The 18,278-nt window shown below is 46.5% G+C and overlaps 1 protein-coding gene across 2 annotated transcripts in view; it reads right to left on the reverse strand.

The window, feature by feature from the left end:
• Pacsin2 (protein kinase C and casein kinase substrate in neurons 2) overlaps positions 1-11,126 on the reverse strand; it is a 101,808-nt gene extending 90,682 nt beyond the window's left edge. For both annotated transcript variants that reach the window (XM_057792281.1, XM_057792279.1), the window contains exon 1: positions 10,988-11,126. The gene's annotated coding sequence lies outside the window, so the exon portion shown is untranslated. The remainder of the gene's footprint in view (positions 1-10,987) is intronic.
• Positions 11,127-18,278: the final 7,152 nt, after the last annotated feature.

An 18,278-nucleotide genomic window follows, 5' to 3' on the forward strand; every position in this document is an offset into this window, starting at 1 on the left:
ACCTAAATTATAAAGTCAATTAAAACTAAAACATTAATTCTGAAAGTAAAAGGGTAAGAGCACAGTTCAGAACCCCAATTCCACAGCTTGAGCTACTGCTGCTTCATGTAAGTTTAACCCTATTTCCGCCATGGATCCCTGTGCACACAGCTTGATCCTTGATCTTCTCAAGTCTTTTTTTATCTTGGATGTCCCATTCACCCAGTCACATTGCTCCCTTCCCCCTAAACACTAGGTACAATCGCAGCAACATTTCTTCATCCCTGGGACAGGCCTGTATGACTATCACATTAAACTCAAGCACAGCATCATCAAGCCAGGAGGCAGGGCAGGGCTGTCCTCAAACACAGGCAGGATGCACCCATCTTCTGTTTGTTTTGAGACAGGGTTTCTCTGTGCAGTCATAGCTGTCCTGGAACTCACTCTGTAGATCCACCTGCCTCTGCCTCCTGAGTGCAGGGATTAAAGGCATCCACCACCACCACCTGGCTAGGATACAGATCCCTAGTCTCACTCCCATCAAGGGGACAAAAGCAAACAAAACCTCAGAGTAGTGCAATGAAGAGAACATATGTCCTGCCAAGGTCATGAGATTCCACAAAGGGGTTCACCCATCCTGGTGACCCTGATAGCATCCCTGTGACCTTGAATCACCAAAAAAATGTCCTAATGAGTACTCTGGCTCAAGAAAGAATAATACATTTGTAAAAGAACTGGATAAAATAAATCCAATACAAGTACTTTAGGGTTTTACTTAATTTACAAATTTACCTAATGATCATGCTGAGTGATACAAAATGACTAAGTACCATGGACTGAGCTCTGGGTCTGTGACTGCACAGCACCTACCACAATCCAGAGGGACCCACTCCAAATTCCCATACTCAAATTCTAGTGTCAATATCATGATATTAGGAGGTGGAAGCTAATTAAGTCATTGAGGTGAAGTCCCCAAGAATGAGCTCAGTGCTCCTTCTTAAGAGGGTACTCAGGCCAGGCAGTGGTGGCGCATGTCTTTAATCCCAGCACTCAGGAGGCAGACATACATGAGGGTCTTTGTGAGTTTGAGGCCAATCTGGTCTACAAAGCAAGTTCCAGGACAGGCTCCAAAGCTACATAGAGAAACCCAGTCTCAACCCCCTCCCCCAAAAAAGAAAAATGAAAAAAGAAGGAACTCAGAGAGCTCCCTTACCCTCGTTCAGCTGTGTAAGAGTAGCACCAGAGACTGGATCTATACCCAGAAGAGAGCCCAGCACTACTGCATCTTCACCTCAGGCTTCCAGACTCCAGAACTTTGAGGAACAAAGGAACAAGATTTGTGTTTTTATAAGCAAATGCTAGAACACTATGTTACAGCAGTTCAAAATAAGACACCTAGTTTCCGAAACGTTGAACCATTTGACCAGGCGTGGTGTCTACCTGGTGGCAGACCTAGACCAAGGGTTGCCTGGCTCTAAATCCATGCTTCTGACCTCTAGTTCGTTGCTGCACTGTTGCCTTCTCTCATCTGCAGGAGCCAGCCTTACAGACTTGTGAGAGTAAGCCAATCAAAACAAAAACAGGACCCAGGCTATATGAACACCTTCCCCACCCCAACAGCATAAGTGAACATTTAGACAATGGAGTTGAATCAATGACTGAGGTCAACCTCCCTGGAAGCCCCTTTCTTACAAAATTAAACCACTGCCTTCTAGGAGCTGCCAAGGCAATCCTCAAGACTTTGAGGACACTGGTGAGCACTAAGAGAAGGAGAAATCAGATTCACACTTCTCCCATCCACTCCCCGACTTCTCAACTGGCCTCAGTTCTGCCAAGATCATCCTGCCCATACCCTGGAAGGCTCCCCACTGAATCTACTCTCCGGAAGAAAGTCTAGACCCTAGCCATGTCCTACAAAGAGCACATCCTGAAACTGTCCTCCCACCACACTCAACAACCCCCCACACCACTTGCATCCACATTCTTGATGACTCTGGAGCTGCTCACTTCCGGCAAAGACCTCCTTGCTGGAGTTAAGTTCTGCAGAACGCTGAGCACAGCCAGACCAGTACTTCTCTATATCTCTTTTCAGGTCGACCCATTTCTATCTGGTACTGTCATAGTAAAACATAATTATTCTAGACCCAGCTGTTTCTATAAGGCTTGAGACCTTAATCCTGGAATCCTAGAGCTATGAGCTGAACCAGACACCAAGATCTTTACATAACAGTAGTCAGAATGCACCCCTTCAATCCACCTTGCCTATTCTCCCTTCACACACAGATGTCCCAGACAACTAAGATATATCCCAAATGCTCTCAGACCAAGGAGAGTTGTCAAGTAAAACCCCTCTGATATAAACTCTAAAATCGTTAAGACAAGAAGACAAGTTCAAAGCCTGCCAGGCTATGTTCTCTCTTAAAAAAAAAAAAAAAAAACAGGGCAGGGGCTGGAGAGATGGCTCAGCAGTTAAGATGGCTCAGCCTGCTCTTCCAAAGGTCCTGAGTTCAATTCCCGGCAACCACATGGATTGGCTCACAACCATCTGGATTGAGGTCTGGTGCCCTCTTCTGGCCTGCAGACATACACACAGACAGAATATTGTATACATAATAAATAAATAAATATTAAAAAAAAAAAAAACCAGGGCTATTGGGACTGGACTGGAAAGACAGCTCAAGATGGCTCAATAGTTTTGGTTTTTTGTTTTTGTACTTTTTCTGTTGTTGTTTTTGGTTTTTCGAGAAAGGGTATCTCTGTAGTTTTGGGGCCTATCCTGGAACTAGCTCTTGTAGACCAGGCTGGCCTCAAACCCATGGAGATCTGCCTGCCTCTGCCTCCTGAGTGCTGTGATTAAAGGTGTCTGCCACCACTGCTTGGCGAGACGGTTCAATAGTTAAGAGCACACATTATTCTTCCAGAGGTCCCACATGGAAGCTCACAACTGTCTACAATTCCAGTTCCAGGAGCTCTGACACCCTCTTCTCACCTAATTGGACCACAGTCAAACATGTGTTACACATATACATGCAATCAAAATACTCAGACATAAAACAAATAATTAAAAAAACAAAGGGACTATGAAGATGGCTCTGCATAAGGGTAATCAATACAGGACTGACAACCTGAATTTGATCCCCAATCACACTAGACAACAAATAAAAAACCAGGTTCCCAAGGGTTTTCCTCAGACCTCCACAAGTACATGCCTGCAGAAAATCACACACACATTAAAAACACAAAGTAAGCACATACCTTTAATCCCAACATTCAGGAGGCAGTGGAAGGTAAATCTCTGTGAGTTTGAGACCATATGCATCTAAGAAGAAAGCAGAAAGCCCATAGAAGGAAAAAAAAAACAATGTATGGTGTCAGTTCCTGACGAGAGTAAGTGGTTGTGAATACAGTGGAGTCAGTGAAGGTTTGTGGCAGGTGCATTCTGCACCCTGCTGCATAAGAGCAGCAGACTGGTGCTCCCAGGCTGTTTCAGGTCTTACTGTCAGGTAGCCTCACTTCCTCACCAGGCTCTACTTTGGATAATTATCTACTGCTTAACGTTTCAGAACTGACTGTTTGCCATTAACCTCTAACAAGTTTCTCTGTAAGGTAAATCCTTTCCTGGGGAGGCTTCTCATCTCATAAAGCAGAACTGTATATGATTACTCTGTCCTCTCTAGTATTTAAGGAACCCACCTGAAGTGAGCAGATACAGACACACCCACACTTTTTATTTTATGCACATGCATGTTTGCCTGCATGTGTGTACTACATGCATGCAGTACCCACAGAGGCCAGAAGAGGACGTCAGATCACCTGCAACCGGAGTTAACAAGAGGTTGTTAGCCACCATGTAGGTGCTGGGAATTGAACTCTGGTTCTCTGGAAAAGAAACAGTGCTCTTAACCACCGAGCCATTTCTCTAGCCAACAAACAGACACTTTTTCCATGCCACAATCACGAACTAGTTGGTTGTCTCCTGATAAGCATCAGGATGACATGATAGGAGGACAGGGGACTCCTCCACACTAACATTGAGGGAGACTCTACTCAATACAGTACTACAAATGCCAATGCCTGAGTAACCAACACATCTGACAAGGTTGTTTATTTTCATCAGAAATAAGCCAGTGAAATGGTGTCTTAGTCACTGTTCTATTGCCGTGAAGAGACACCATGAGCAAGGCAACTCTTACGAAAGGAAGCATTTAATTGTAGCTGGCTTGCAGCTTCAGAGGCTTATCATCACAGCAGAGAGCATGGTGGCAGGCGTGGTGCTGAAGAAGTAACTGAGAGCTACATCCTGATCCTTATGCAGAGCCTGAGATTGGGCCTGGCATGGGCTTTTGAAGCCCACCCCTAGTGACACACTTCCCCCAACAAGGCCACACCTCCTAAGCCTTCTCAAATAGTGTCACTCCCTGATAACTAAGCATTCAGCTATATGAGCCTATAGAGACCATTCTTACTCAAACCACTACAGATGGCTTGGCAGGTAAATACACTTGTTGTGCCCATAACACACACATACACACATGTACACAGAATAATATTCTTTTAAAAATAAGAGGAAAAAAGTCATTTAACCTGTGCAGTTTTTAAGTTTCCTGTCCTTTCTTAAACACTTGCTTTTTATACAGTTGAGACTCTGTGCTATAATAAACAAAAATCTGTAAAGCACTAGCAGCCTGACACAGTCCCAAGAAGCCACTGTTGGGTCAGTCATGGTCACTGGTTATTTGAATGAGAAGGGCACCCTTAGACTCTTATGTTTGAATGCCTGGTACCCAGTCTATGGAACTGCTTAGGAAGAATTAGGAGGTGTGGCTTTAGGAAGAGGTGTGCCACTGGGAGAGGGTTTTTAGCTTACAAAAGCCCATGTCACCATTCCCAACACACACACACACACACACACACTGCTTCCTACTTTCTGATCAAGATGTGAGCTCTTAGCTGTTCCTACCACCATGCCTTTGCTCTGCCATCATGGATTCTAACCCTCTCTTTCAGTAAAGTTGCCTTGCTCAAGGTGCTTTAGCACAGCAACAGAAAAAAAAAATAAGACCAACACAATTCATACCCAACTTCAAACTACTTGGGGATTCTGGCTCAGGGAGGCCATACTTGGGTAGGTCAACTCCATAACTTGAGATTTGTTTTTGTTTGTTTCAAGACAGGGTCTCACTGTGTAGCAGTGGTTGTCCTGGAACTTACTCTGTAGACCAGGGTGGCTTCCAACTCATAGAGATCCACTTGCTTCTGCCTCCCATGTGCTGGAATTTAAAGGCGTGTACTACCAGGTCTGACACAATTTCTAATTTCCACTTAACATTTATTAACTTCACAGCTTTTTCAAGTGTTAAGCAACTGAGAAGTAATCATTTAAATATACTCTTTAATCAACAAAAATTTAAAAAAACCAAACATTAAATAAGTCTGCCCAAAGCCCTCAAATTCTACAAATTTTCCCCTCTGAAAAAGGCTAAAAACAAAAACAAGGGGGCTAGAGATGGCTCACTAGTTAAGAGCACTGGCTGTTCTCTCAGAAGACCCAGGTTCAATTCTTAGTACCTATATGGCAGCACATAACTGTCCATAACTCCGCTCCAGGAGATCAAAACACACACATGGTGCAAGCAGAATACTAATATACATAAAATAAAAAGTAAAGGTTAAAAAACATTTAAAAAAAATAAAACAAGTAAGTTCTTCATTGTCAAGACAGCAAGGTGTTTAGGATTCAAATTCCAAAGGAAAAGCTGGGCGGTGGTGGCACACGCCTTTAGTCCCAGCACTCGGGAGGCAGAGGCAGGCGGATCTCTGTGAGTTCGAGACTAGCCTGGTCTACAAGAGCTAGTTCCAGGACAGGAACCAAAACCACAGAGAAACCCTGTCTCAAAAACCAAAAAAAAAAAAAAAAAAAAAAAAAAAAAATCCAAAGGAAAAACAGTCCTTCAGTGGACGAACAAAACTTCTTTTCCAAATGACATTCAGTGCCGGGCGGTGGTGGCGCACGCCTTTAATCCCAGCACTCGGGAGGCAGAGGCAGGCGGATCTCTGTGAGTTCGAGGCCAGCCTGGTCTACAAGAGCTAGTTCCAGGACAGGCACCAAAGCTACAGAGAAACCCTGTCTCGAAAAACCAAAAAAAAAAATAAATAAATAAAAAATGATCCAAATGACATTCAGGGATATTTATGATGCCAACAACTCATCATTGCAACCACCAAGGGAACAGAACATAAAAGAAAAACCCCAACGTGGCATCCAGGAGCCCAAGTTCTGGACCCAGAATGGACTCTACAACACAATGGCCAGGACTGACACCACTTTCTTTAACACAACTCAAACCACTCAAATGTCTGAGTACAAAATAATGGGAGGACAACCCTTTGGAATGTGTGTCCTCCAGTATGTATATCATCGTTATTATTAGCTCCAAGATGTCAGGGAAAATAGGATTACAGATTCTCTGAGGCAAGAGGTAGCTTAGGAAGCTATGCTCACCACCCCACCAACATGTCAGGAGGAAGACAGCTTAGGGCTGGAATGTGGCACTCCTTACCCTGGATGCTGGCCCTCAAGTTGTTCACACATGTGCTTCTTTTCCTGGGGTGGGGAGAGGGTGTCTCATAGCTGCTGTCAGAATTTCAAAGGTTAAGAACTTCTAAGTCAGGCTGGAGCGATGGTTAAGAGCACTGGCTACTCTTCCAAAGGTTCTGAGTTCAATTCCCAGCAACCACATAGTAACTCACAACCATCTGTAATGAGATCTGGTTGCCTCTTCTGGCCTGCAAGCATACATGCATGCAGAACACTATATACATAATAAAGAAATAAATATTAAAAAAAAAACTTCTAAGCCCCTCATCTTACAAATATAAATACTGAGACCCTGAGATGCATATCATCCTAACCTCATACTGGAGGGAAGGCTATAAAGAGTCCAGGGTTTCTGGTCTCCATCCATCTCCCACTCTGTCATCTGGTATTCTAGGAATGGAGAAAAATTACATTAAAGTAGATGTAACAGTTCAAGCCTGAAATGTCAGCACCTGAAGGGCTGAGGCGAGAAGACTGACTTGATTCTGAGGCCAAGGACAGCCACACAGTAAGTTCCTCAATATCCCAGCAAGGTTCCTTTCTAAGATGGTCACTGAGGACTGATAGCTGTTACCACTGTATCCTGCTGCTGAATCTCCTTCTCCATCTAGTTCAGTGCCTGGACCCAAGAAATGTGTGAATATTTGTAAGACTGAAATTCTTTTTTTTTTTTTTTTTTTTTTTGGTTTTTCGAGACAGGGTTTCTCTGTAGCTTTGGAGCCTGTCCTGGAACTCCCTTTGTAGACCAGGCTGGCCTCGAACTCACAGAGATCCGCCTGCCTCTGCCTCCCGAGTGCTGGGATTAAAGGCATGAGCTAGAGGCACAGCTTGGTGGCAGATAGCTTTCCCAGTTCCAGTCCCAGAACCGAAGCAGAGGAAACCTGGGGGAAGGCGAGGAAAGAATAAAAAAGCAGAGGTTGGGAGTATGGTTCAGAAGGTAAAGGTACCTGCCATCAACCCTTACTTACAACCCGAGTCAAATCCTCAGAATCCGCAGGGTGGAAGGAGAAAACTAACGAGAACTCCTACAGTTGTCTTCTGACTGCCACACGCACACTGTGGCGTATCCAACACACACACTAAATAAATGTATTATCTTTTTCAAAATAGAAGTTTTTATTTTTTTAAATGAAAATTAAAAATCTGGACAGGGAGAAAGAGTTCAGCAGGTAAAGACACTTCCTGTCAAGCCTGACAATCTGAATTCCATCCCTGCTAACCACATGTAGAGGAGAAAAACAACTCCTGTATGCTGTCCTCTGACCTCCACATGTACATCATGGCATATGCATAAATGCATGTATGTATATGAGCATGTATATATACATACTCATGCACACACACACAATAAATAAAATATCTTTTAAAAAGATGCAAACCTGGGCCAGGCGGTGGTGGCGCACACCTTTAATCCCAGCACTCAGGAGGCAGAGGCAGGCAGATCTCTGGGAGTTCAAGGCCAGCCTGGTCTATAAGAGCTAGTTCCAGGACAGGCTCCAAAAGCTACAGAGAAACCCTGTCTCGAAAAACCAGGGGGAAAAAAAAAAAAGGATGCAAGCAAGCTTCTTGATCTTGATTTAACAGCTGTCTCAAGTAGTTAGTAACCACACGGATGCTAAAAAAAAAAAATGTCTGGTTGTGTAGAATACCTGGAGAACTATCTTTGTTGAGATAGGGTCTCACTACACAGTCAAGCTGGCCTCAGACTAGGGTAGGATTACAGGCAAGTGGCCAGTGGGAGAACTATTCTGTGTGCGTGTGAGGTTGATGTCAGGTACCTTCCTTGATCACTGTCCACTGCATTTTTTTAAAGATTTCTTAATTTTATGTGTATGAATGTTTGCTTGCATGTATGCATGCACATGCATCATGTACATGTCTGGTGCCCTCAGAGGTCAGAAGTGCAAGGTCCCCTGGGACTGGAGTTACAGATGGTTATGGTACCATGTAGGCACTGACAATTAAACCAAGGTCCTCTCTGTAAGAGTAACAAATGCTCTTAGCCACTAAGCCATCTCCCTGCCCCCTCCTTACTGTTTTGTTGAGAGTTAGAACTCAGGTGTCAAGTTTCCTGACTGCACCATCCCCCCAGCCCTAGGAAACCTATTCTTTTAACCAATGAATATTAAAAAATCAGAAAAAATTCTCAAACAGCCATCCCAAAAATCACCACTGAGAGCCACCAGGAACAAGTTGAGGCCCACTTAGACCACACTCTCAGTTACCTTCAGGTGTGAGGAGGATGAGCAGAGGTCATAAAGGACTCTGTCCCTAGTATGCAAATCGACTCAGTAGTAAGCCCTGCCTTCCTTGGCTGCCTTCAGGTATGCAGCTGTGGTTCCAAACAACTGGAAAAACACTGAGCAGCCACTACAGCTCATGTGAACACAGTTATTACCTACATAATCTAAAGGGTGGCTTCCAGAAGGCCAAATACAATGGGATGGTAGATAAGGCAGGCCAGAAACACCTGGGTTTCAGGTGATGTTGGCCAGCAAGCACTTTGGTCTGCTTCACAAGGTGTCACAACAGTTAGCCATTTTACTACTATTACTTGATATTCCATAACATCTTGCAAGGATCGAGTGATGACCCTTTTCAGAAGCAGGAAGTCTGAGAATCAGGCCTTAACCCATGAACATGGAGTTTCAGGGAAGAGAAAAGAATAGGAAGATTAAGGGTGGCCAGGTATGGTATTACACGCATTTAATCTCTGTGAGTTCCACGTCTGCTAGTCTACATAGCAAGACAGTGTCTAAAAAACAAAATAGACAAACAAACAAACAAACAAACAAAATCCCACAAAACTAAGGGAAAATGCCTCTGCTTCCCCTAGAAACGCCTGGCCATCAGAAATCTGTGCTAGCTCTCAGTACCAAGGGAAAGCCTCTATCAGGCAGGATGGAAACCTAGATGTTGTATCTTACATACACACACTTTTGGATTAATTATTATGTTCAGAAGTAACAAGTTGTAGATCCCCAAAACACACGAACTAAAGTACCACTTCTCTTCAAATGAGTAGTTATTCTTTAAGAATCTCACACAGTTATGGGGCGGTGGTGGCACATGCCTTTAAAACCCCAGCGCTCAAAGGCAGGGGCAGCCGGGTCTCTGTGAGTTCGAAGCCAGCCTGGTCTACAGGTCGAGTTCCTGGACAGCCAGGGCTACACAGAGAAACCTTGTCTTGAAGGGGGAGGAAAAAAAAATCCTGCAGAGAGAATTGATCTAATCAGTGCTCAACTCCTTCGTGATCAATTACTTTCCCAAGCAATAAGTACCCATCAGCCTAATGGTCAGTTTCTTTAACATCACACAAGTTTGTCTTTGTAGTGGCCTCATGACTCAAGGAGCATAGTTTCACCAAGAGACCGCCAAACTCTACAGTTAAGTGTAAATGCACAGACCAAAGCGTTCCAAGTCAAGAGAGTCCCAACTACACGGGAACTCATTCAGTGTTTCTGTGAAAAGGTGACTCCAAATGCCCTGCGACGGAAAACGAAAGCTAACACAAAACACTGCCCACCTGGATGATCCCTTTGAGAGGGGCTCCAATGCCCTGTCAAATGCCAGGGGCGCAAGAACAGAACTTAAGCAAACGGAAAAACCTGCAGTGGGGGGAGGAAGGTGTGAGCTCACATCCACAACACAGGGTTAAATAGATTCACATCAGGACAGAGCGGGAGTGTTTGTTAAACAGCGTAATGAGTAGCCCTGGAGACCGTCAGCAACCTACTCCCCTTAATCACAAAACCTCAGGACAGCTGCGGTCAAGGAAAGCCGGCCAGAGCCAGGAATGGTGTGCACACCCCGGACCAAAGTCATCTTCCCTTGAGAACCCAACAAGAACGCAGCATCCCTGGGGTGTGTCTCCTTCCAGGTCTAATCTCTAAGGCCGTGAGGTCCCCAGCCAGCCCCTCCGACCCACTCCTGGGGGGGGGGGGGTGGAAGCAAAGCCGACCATCTCAGAGGGGGGCCCGCAAGCCTGGGGAGAGAAGAATGCGGCTTTTGAGTTCCACGGGAGGAGAGGTAAATGACATTTCGGATCCAATGAGTCTAGAAAACTATCAAAGTCAAAAGGACAGCATCCAGCCTTTCCTGTCTCGCCACACACCCCTAGGTCATGTTCTCCAAGCAGGCTTGGTTCTCACCACCGCGGACACCGGAGTGTGGGAAGGACGGAAATGGAAGGCGGACAGTCCGCAAAGCGCCCCCAGGAGTGCGTCCGCGTGGGTCCCGCCCGCTCCGGCCGCCCCACAGACCTCCCCGGCTCCGCCCGCCGGCTCGTGGCCCCTCTCGCGCGGACTAGAAGTTTCGAGCGGCGCGGCCCCGCGCTCGGCCCCGGCGCGGCCTGACAGGGGTAGGCGCGGCCACCGACCCGCGTCCCAACCGTCGCAGCGTACCCCTCACCTCGGCCGCCGCTCGCCTCGGGTTCCGCTACGCACGCCGCCCCGGCCGGGCTGCAACTCCGACCCCTTTTCCGTTCCGCTCCGGCCGCGCTGCCCGGCCCTGCCCAGACCCGCCGCCGCTTCTGCCGCCAGCCGAGACCGCGCCGCCCCCGCCGCGCCCGCTGTGCTCGCCCTATTGGCTGCCTGGATCCAGGCCCCGCCCTACAACTCCTTCGGCGCTCCGGATTGGGCAGACCAGAGTCGAGGCGGCACGCCCCCGAGCGCGCTCAAGGGGACTACCCTGGGTGAGTATTAGCGGCCTCCCCTGTCAGTCAAAGAGGAGCGCCTACTTAAGCCGCTGAGAGGCCAGTACGGGTCACTGCCCCGGAGCCGCCCGGTAGGATTTTCTTAGGCGGGCCGGAGTTCTGTGGTTTTCCTAGCACCCGGGAGCGTTGCCGTGCCTGACTGGGAATTCAGATAAGGTGAACTTTCAGAAAGTTTCCTCGGATCTGGAGAGAGTGCTGCTTTTCCAGAAGACCCGGATTCCATTCCAAGCACCCATAAGGCGATTCATCACCATCAGGAATTCCAGTCCAGGGAATCTGACGCCCTCCTCTGGCCTTTGTGGGCACCAGGCACGCACGTGGTGCGGACAGACATAAGCAAACATACACATAATTCTTTTTTATTTAAAAAGTTTCCTCCGGGCCAGGAGTGGTAGCACATGCATGTAATACCAGCTATCAGGAGGCAGAGGCAAGAGGATGTCTTTGTGTTCTGGGTGTTCCAGGCTAGCCAACGCTAGCTAACACGTAGTGAGCCCTGTCAACAAAAAAGAGGAAGTGGAGTGGAGAAACTTCCCTCCAGAGGACAGAGATAGTGGCCCTCAGGGCACCAGACAGAGTACACACCTTTTGGTTCTTACAGTAGCCCTACTAACCTGATAAGGCCTTAGCCCCTGGAGCAGAAGGAAATGCTACCGAGTCAAAATGGCTAATGACTTCCTGAGCACTGCCTCACGCGTCTGAGAAGCTGAGAACAGGTAACTTTCTGGGTACTGTGGTGTAAAGAGTTAAATTGTGGATAAGGGCTTCTGATCCCAGTACTCAACAAGCTAACACAGAAGAATGGCTGAGAGTTCCAGGCCAGCCTGAGAACAGAGTAAGACGCTGATTAGAAGAACGAAGAGGAGTAAATGTCCAGGCAAGCCAGGGTTACATTGCAAGACACTGACAGAAAAGAGTAAATGAGGCCCGGTGGGAGGTGCCTTTAATCCCAGCACTTGGGAGGCAGAGGCGGGTGGGAGTCAGAGGCAGGTGGATCGCTGTTCGCTGAGGTCAGCCTGCCTGGTCTACAGAGTGGGTTCCAGGATAGGCTCCAAAGCTACACTGAGAAACCCTGTCTCAAAAAAGGAAAAAAAAAAAAAAGTAAATGAAGCTAGATTAATTAGATTAATCCCAGCACTTGGGGAGACAAAGGAGAATCATTGAAAGTTCAAAGTCATCCTGGGATACGTAATGAGACCCAGTCTCAACCTCGCTGCAAACAAAACTGTACAGAAAAGGCAGGTGAGCCGGGCGGTGGTGGCGCACGCCTTTAATCCCAGCACTTGGGAGGCAGAGGCAGGCGGATCTCTGTGAGTTCGAGGCCAGACTGGTCTATAAGAGCTAGTTCCAGGACAGGAACCAAAAGCCACGGAGAAACCCTGTCTCGAAAAATCCAAAAAAAAAAAAAAAGAAAGAAAGAAAGAAAAGAAAAGAAAAGAAAAGAAAAGAAAAGAAAAGAAAAGGCAGCTGGGTGGCACAGCAATTGGGAGGTAGAACAGAGCAGGGTCAGGAATTCAAGGTCATCCCAGTTACCTACCAAGTCCAAGCCCAACTTGGGCTAGAGGAGACCCCGTCTTAAATGAAATGTGCTGGGGTTTTGCGCACTCCTTTAGCCCAAGGCAAAGGCAGGTGAATCTCTGAAGCCAGCCTGGTCTATGGATCAAGTTCCAGGACAGCCAGAGCTACACGGAGAAACCCTATCTCAAAAAGCCAAAATAGTAATAAATAAATAAATGGCTGAGGAGATGCCAAAATAGTAATAGATGGATAGATAGATAGACAGATAGATAAATGGCTGAGGAAATGCTCAGTGGTTAAGCACTTGCCATGGACATGGACGAGAGTTTGAACCCCCAGGGCCCACACAGAAGTCTAGCCAGCACAGCCTGTCTGAAGAGTCAGGGCTGGACTAGCTGAATCAAGAAGCTCCAGGTTTAACAGGTGATCTTGCCTCAATGAACAAGAAAGAAATCCAATAAGGAAGATAACTCAATGACGACCTCTGGTTTCCACAGGCATGCACATATGAAGTGCACACAGATGCACACCACACATACACACGGAGAGAGAACAGAGATGGAGCTCAGTAGACACAGTAAGTGCACACAGGGGGATCTTGAGTTTGAGGCTATTCTGAGCAAGGTCAGCTGATGATGCAGATTCCTGTCCCTGGAAGTCCAAAGTTTCTCCCAAAGGCCCAAAGGTCTCTAACTCCATCACTGTCTAATCATCATACCTGTCTCCATTACACACTCGAATAATCTTGTTTCACACCAAGGCCTGGTGAGTCTAACCTCATCTGGACACCGGAAGTCACGGAGAAGTGTCAAGTCTAGCGCAGCCCACCAACCAGATACTTCCTCTGTCAGATGTAAATGTCTGCACAGACATCTCACAGTTTGGCCAAGTCCCCTCTACTCACATCCAGCAGGTCTACCTTTGTCCCTCCAAAGGATTTTCCATACATCACCGACGCTCTCGGCACCTCAGCGTCCTGGTGTGTGGCCGGGACAGAAGACAGAACCAGCTTTTCAGAGTTTGTGAGTAGGCGCTTGGAGAATGGCTCTTGGTCTCCATCTGTGACTGCCCTGTGTCTGAGGGAGTGACCACACACCCACACCCCTTTGCCACATCCTTCCCACATAAAGAACCCACTGTCACAGAGCTGTCAGGGTCAGAGAATGACAAAGTTAGTCCTTTATCAGCCATTTTACACGATATAGCCTGGATTAAAAAGTCTAGTTAAAAAAACACTTTGGGTTTTTTGTTGTTGTTTTGTTTTGTTTTTTTGTTTTTGTTTGTTTTTTGAGACAGGGTTTCTCTGTAGCTTTTTGGAGCCTGTCCTGGAACTAGGTCTTCTAGACCAGGCTGGCCTCAAACCCACCTGCCTCTGCCTCCCAAGTGCTGAGATTAAAGGCATGCACCACCACAACCCAGCCTAAAACACACTTTCAAGAGGCTGGCAAGATAGCTCAGAGGTAAAGGCACTTGCTGCCAAGCCTAACTGTAATAATCTGTCCTGTCCCTTTAAGAGACAAGCCCCCCCCCCACACACACACCACCCCCACCCCTGTTCACTGAGGCAGGCAGATCTTCCTTTCTGCTTGCAGCCTGAGTCTCTTCCTTTTTTCCCTATCCCTCTCAAAGAGGCTTCTGTCTCTCCCCACTTCTACCCTTCCTCCTTCTGTCTCTCTCTCTGTCTCTCTGTCTCTCTGTCTCTCTCTCTCTCTGCTCTTCTCACTCTTCTCTCCTTTCCCCTCCATAACCCACTAAATAAATATCCAGCCTCACTCTGCATGGCATGCCTATCCATATCTCCTGCCCACTGTGTGGCTCCCTGCCTGGGACCAGTCACCTTCAGAGACCTGCAGTGTGATCCCATGGCGTGCCCATCTGTCTGTCTCTCCTTGTGGCCTGCTGCAGCCACTCAGGGAACTGCACCATCCCTGCCTGAGACTGGCTGCTCTCAGGACCCGCTGTTTGCTGCCTGCCGCCACATGGCCCACTGCCACTACTTGGGGACCTGCAGTGTTTCTGCTGCTGCAGCTGCCAAGGATCTGCAGCATTTTTATTTAATCCATTACACTAACAATCTTAAATTTGATTTCCAGGTCCCACATGGAAGGAGAGAACAGACTCCCTACAAATTATCCTCTTGACTTTTATCAATATATTATAGTACATGCATGGCTACACACACACACACACACACACACACACACACACACACACAATAAATAAATAAATAGATAAATAAACAAATAAATAAATAAAATGCAATAAACTAAAACAAAATAAAAAGCAGGTTTCAGACTGGACATAATGGTGCCTGCCTATAATCTCAACACATAGAAAGTAGAGGCAGGAAGATCAGGAGTTCAAAGTCATTCCAACTACACAGAGAGTTCAAGGTCAGCCTAGGTATGTGAGACTTTGTCTCAACCCTCCCTCAAAGAGAACCCACATATTTTCACAGTGACCAAAATATTTTCAATAAATAAATAAAACACCCTGAGAAAGTTGTATTGCTGGTAAAATAGTCCCAGTAATTCCAAAGTCTAGAATAAGGAGAGATAGCCAAGTATAATGGCATGTGTCTTTAATTCCAGCACTCTGGGAGGCAGAAGTAGGCAGATCTCTGTGAGTTCCAGGCCAGCCTGGTCTACAGAGTGAGTTCCAGGTCAGCCAGAGATACACAATGAGACCCTGCTTCAACTAAACAAAACAAAACAAACAAACAAACAAAAGAAAAAGCAGGGGGCGGCTCTCATGTGTTTGGTGACTATAGCAAAGACAAGGAAGGGACAACAATATTAAACACAGTAACAGTTTACTGCCCAAAATTGGGTAGAATGTGACAAAGAGCAAAGGTGACATTTTACTGCCCCAAGATGGTTAGAATATAACAAAGAGCAGAGACCTCCCAGAAAGCAGTGAGCCCTACAGGGAGAAAGGGGTTCCTCTTGGCTGGAGCATTTCAGGCATGCAAGAAGCAGGGGTGCCTGGGTAGGGAGGGTAGCTTGGCAGCAAACAGCCACTCCACCCTGCAAGTTCCTTCCCTTCTTTGGGGCGCAATTTTCTCAGCTGTAAAACAGATAAGTCCAGGAAAACCAGGACTCGTGAATTTAAGCCTGCCTTGCTCTGAGGATAACCTGCAAGTACTGAATATGTCCCAGGAGCTCTACAGCCTGTAAAACTACTTCCACCTTTACTTATTTTGTTTGAGGTCAGACTTCAAGCTCAGAGAGATCTGCGTCCTAAGTGCTGGAATTGAATGAAACTCTACCCAACTTTCAATTCTTTTAAACTGGGATTGGCATCAGGAGGGATAGCTCAGTGGGTAAAGTACTTATGATGCAGACGTGGAAGCTCTGAGTTCCAGTTCCCAAAAACCATCTAAAAAGCCAGATGGAGTAGCACGTGTGTGTGATCCCAGTGCTAGGAGAGAGGCTTTAGAAAGATTCTGGGGAGCCGGGCGGTGGTGGCGCACGCCTTTAATCCCAGCACTTGGGAGGCAGAGGCAGGCGGATCTCTGTGAGTTCGAGACCAGCCTGGTCTACAAGAGTTAGTTCCAGGACAGGCTCCAAAGCCACAGAGAAACCCTGTCTCGAAAAACCAACAAAAAAAAAAAAAAAGAAAGAAAGATTCTGGGGGACTTTCTAGACAGCCAGACTAACTGAAAGAGCAAGCCCCAGATTCAGTGAGAGACCCAGTCTCAAATAACTAATAATTAAATAAATGGCTGACTGATTGGATAAATAAATGAAAACTGGAGGGTGGTAGAAGAGGATACCCAAAGTTAATCTTTTGGCCTCTGTACATGCATACAAAGGTCAGGGCAAGTTGAATGCACACATGGACACACACACACACAGAAGACTGGAAAGTGAGAACATGGCTCAGCCCACAAGACCCTTGGCTCCAGCTCCAGCACCCACTAACCAATTGTTAAGATTCTGGAGACACTGAAGTGTTAACTGTTGGGGCCGTCCCTGGATCTACCCAGGAATGAAGCAGGCTCCTGCCGAATGTGCGGAATGAACAGTGTCACTGATTAGAAGGCAGTCGCCCAGCCCCCACTGACTTAAATGTTTGTTCTTTGGCCTGTGCACGTAGACTCAGATGTAATTGTACAGGCGGGTACAACACTCCACTCTCATATGCTGTAGGTCACTTGCCCTAATCCATCCAAGGTGGAGGGGCAGGGCACAACCTACGGGATAGCCTAAGAAGGTGTGGTTAGCAATTGATAAGCCAGTGTCCTTCCACTTGCACACAATCCTCAACTGATTCTTTTTTTTTTCCATGTATCTGTATGTGTGTGCATCCCACAGCATAGGTGTGAAAGGGGACAATCCACTGGAAAAAGTCTGTGGCAGAAATTCATGCTGGCCTGGTGCCAGAGGGTTAGCAAGTAACCCTTGCTGGCCATGAACTCCTGCTGGGCCATACCTGGCCTAGCTCTGGAGTTAACACTCAGCCCCTTTGTGTTACAGATACCTTTTGTTGCTCTATTTGCACCTGGCATTGTATTTTTGGAAACTTCATTTAGGTTGTTCTAAGCATATGGAAATCTGCTGGATAAGAGTAAATATGGCAAAAAAATAAATAAAATCAAATAAAATAAAAATGCCAAGAGGAGAAGGGAAGGTGCATGTCTCTAGTACAGTGTTACCATCCGTGCCAAATTGGACCAGATAAAACTTGAATGAAGATGCAACGAGGCCCAGACTTTACTTGATAAAAGATAAAGATATAAATTCCCCGAGACGCTAGTCATGGCGGTGCACACCACAATCTGAGCACCACACAGGTGGGAGCAGGAGGAACAAGAGTTCAAAGCCACCCTGAACTCCTCTGCCTCTAAAGACAGCAGTCAAGTGTGGTAGCAAAAACCTATAATCCTAGTATTTGGGAGGCAGAGGCAGGAGGATCAAGAATTCAGTTACCTGTTGGGGGAAGGGGCTACTCGTTGGTCCCAGCTACCCTGTCATGAAATAATCACACAGAAACTTTATTATTTGCAATACTGTTTGGCCAATAGCTTAAGTATATTTCTGGCTAATTCATATCCTAAACTAATCCATCTTTATTAATCTGTGTATCACCACATGGCAGTGGCTTACCGGGTAATATTCCCAGCGTCTGTTTCACACAGAGAATCCATGGCTTCTCCCTAACTCTGCCCTTCTTTTTCCCAGCATTCAGTTTCGTCTTCCCCACCTACCTAAGTTATAGGTCCAAAGCAGTTTCCTTATTCATTAACCAATAAAAGCAACACATAGACAGAAGGACCTCCCACACAGTCACCGTCTACTACATAGCCAGGTTGGGTTGAGGGCAGTTTGAAGCTTCATGTGACCCTACCTTAAAGTATCAGAGGATGGAGGGCTGGCTCATCAGTTGAGAGTGATTCCTGCTCTTCTAGAGAACCTGAGTTCTATTCCTAACACTCTCACTGGGTAGCTCACAGCCACCTGTAAGTCC

Source organism: Chionomys nivalis, chromosome 17, assembly GCF_950005125.1.
Source record: "Chionomys nivalis chromosome 17, mChiNiv1.1, whole genome shotgun sequence".
Taxonomy (NCBI): domain Eukaryota; kingdom Metazoa; phylum Chordata; class Mammalia; order Rodentia; family Cricetidae; genus Chionomys; species Chionomys nivalis.